This window comes from Micropterus dolomieu, linkage group LG21, assembly GCF_021292245.1.
Source record: "Micropterus dolomieu isolate WLL.071019.BEF.003 ecotype Adirondacks linkage group LG21, ASM2129224v1, whole genome shotgun sequence".
NCBI classification, from domain to species: domain Eukaryota; kingdom Metazoa; phylum Chordata; class Actinopteri; order Centrarchiformes; family Centrarchidae; genus Micropterus; species Micropterus dolomieu.
This window is the reverse complement of record NC_060170.1, coordinates 9,803,352-9,806,281: the sequence shown is the minus strand read 5'-3', so window position 1 is coordinate 9,806,281 and position 2,930 is coordinate 9,803,352.

The following is a 2,930-nucleotide window of genomic DNA, read 5'->3' as shown; positions in this document are numbered from 1 at the left end:
GTGTGGGGTGGCATTTCTTTGGGGGGCCGCACAGCCCTCCATGTGCTCGCCAGAGGTAGCCTGACTGCCATTAGGTACCGAGATGAGATCCTCAGACCCCTTGTGAGACCATATGCTGGTGCGGTTGGCCCCGAGTTCCTCCTAATGCAAGACAATGCTAGACCTCATGTGGCTGGAGTGTGTCAGCAGTTCCTGCAAGAGGAAGGCATTGATGCTATGGACTGGCCCGCCCGTTCCCCAGACCTGAATCCAATTGAGCACATCTGGGACATCATGTCTCGCTCCATCCGGGACATCATGTCTCGCTCCATCCTCCAACGCCACGTTGCACCACAGACTGTCCAGGAGTTGGCGGATGCTTTAGTCCAGGTCTGGGAGGAGATCCCTCAGGAGACCATCCGCCACCTCATCAGGAGCATGCCCAGGCGTTGTAGGGAGGTCATACAGGAACGTGGAGGCCACACACACTACTGAGCCTCATTTTGACTTGTTTTAAGGACATTACATCAAAGTTGGATCGGCCTGTAGTGTGGTTTTCCACTTTGATTTTGAGTGTGACTCCAAATCCAGACATCCATGGATTGATAAATTTGATTTCCATTGATCATTTATGTGTGATTTTGTTGTCAGCACATTCACTATGTAAAGAAAGGAGTATTTAATGAGATTATTTCATTCATTCAGATCTAGGATGTGTTATTTTAGTGTTCCCTTTATTTTTTGAGCAGTGTATTTGGGTTTTGAACTGTTTGTCAGACATAGATTATTACAGAATTTGTTCACTATTGTCTGACACGTTATAGACCTTCAAATGTCTTCTTTTGTCTGACCGACAGTACAAAACTGTTCACATTAATGAAAAAGATTAATAGATTATGAAAATAGTTGTCAAAATCAAAATGATTTTCCTGTCCATCGACTAACTGATTAATTGTTTCAACTCTACATTATATAACTGATAAATATTGAAAGGTTTTTGCCTAGTTTCCATCGCCATTTCAGCCTATAGTGAAACTTTTTTGTACTGTGTCAGATGGAGTTTACACGGTAATTAATACATAATCATGAGGACAATATATGAATCATTATTTTGATATTGGTCCTCCTATTACAGAAAGCGGTCCTTGTTAATAAAACCTATCCAAGTCCTCAAACAGTAAGGTAAAAGGGATCCACACAGATAATAAGGCACATATGTCCTCTTGTGTACGTTTATGGGTTACGGTCCAGCCACGAGACACGTTACTCAAATAATTCAGTGAGAGACCTTTAATGTGACCCCCCCCCCACTGATGGATCTTTTTTCATCAGTTTCATGCATCCTTTCACATTAGTTTTGGTAAACTCATTTCTTTATCCAGTTGAGTCCCACCAGGTTTAGACAATATCAACCCAACTGCCACTCCTGTACAGTTAAACCAATGACAGAAAAGCCAAAAGGACGATGCCTTTCCAGCAGGGCAGCAACCACAGGATCTGAAGCTCTCCTGCTGTCCGATATCATTCAGTGTGAGAACTCCCTGGTGAGGCCAAGCTTTTCATTAGCATGGAGCGAAGTGTGGGAGGGCGGCTCGGAGTGCTCACTGCCCACTCAGCTGTAGTGTGGGCCACAAACTGCACCGGCAGAAAAACATTATGCAACCACCATGCCATTGTATACAGCGGAAGGGTAACCACAGCAACAGGATTCAGAGACTGAGCAAAGCAACGGAGGAAGGAAGAGCGTGGTAGATTATCCTGGGTGGCAGTAAACAGTGTGTGTGAGATTGTGTACAGATATGGATTTTGTCAGGATGTCCTGAGTTTTTTCCTGACCTCAACCCCTGTTAAAGTTATTTAATATGAATATTAATGGCCATGGACACTACTTGCGTCTGGTTGTAAAGGCAAGATGTGATTGAGCTTCACTGCGAGACCTCAGTTCCCATTAAACAACCATTCTACATCACTGCTCAGCGTAGGGCTGGGTGAAATGATATACATCTACTTATCTCAAAAATATCTCCTAAATATTTATTTATTATAATTTATCAATAAAGAAAATACTCGTTAGCTGGAGCCCTAGTTGGATGAGAAAGCTAAACAAACCACATGCTATTGTTTTGTTATCAAAAGTCAGACAGTCTCTCACACAGCAGGATTTATACAGATTTATACTGACAAGACTTAAAAGGGGTCATATTATGCTTTTTGGCTTTTATTTGTGTTATATATCTTTTTTGTGCATGTAATAGGTCCACCCCAAAGAGAGTTACCATCTCCCACAGAAAACACTGCTCCTGAACTGCCTGACAAAAATATGGTTTATATAGTTTTAAAATTAAACTATGTCAACCTATTCTGTTAAAAGTCCTACATAAATTATGAACCCGAAAATGAGAATAATATGACCAAGAGTTAGTCATTCAAAGTGATATTTAACATTATTCATCATTCATGTTACATTACCTGTTATCTCTCACAGGCAGAACAAGCTAGCCAACAAAATAACCTCAAAACTGATCGAAGGAATCAGTAAAAATTATCAGTTTCCAGCTAAAAACAATCCCCACAGTTATAATATGTACACCTAATGTTTAAATGCCATTCAAAAAATAACAAATGAAAAATAAATCAGCCATGTTGGAGGCCTTGACAACATTGGCCTTCCATCCATTGAGATCTCTCTACGCAGGTGTATTAGCCTTTTTCCACTTCGCTTTTTTTAGTCTAGCAGCCAAATGTGAACTCAGGGGGGAGGAGTCAAAGCTGCAGCTTCAAAAACTACAAGACAGCTGTCACTGACAGGAAGATTACTGGCAGAAAGCTAAATGAGCGGCAGGCAGTGTTTGCCCTTGTCTAGTAGCCACAGTGAAAAGTCATTCAACATGTCGGAGGAATGTCATTCACCTCCCCCAGTTCCAAGGTTTTAAGCCAGCGCCAACAATGGA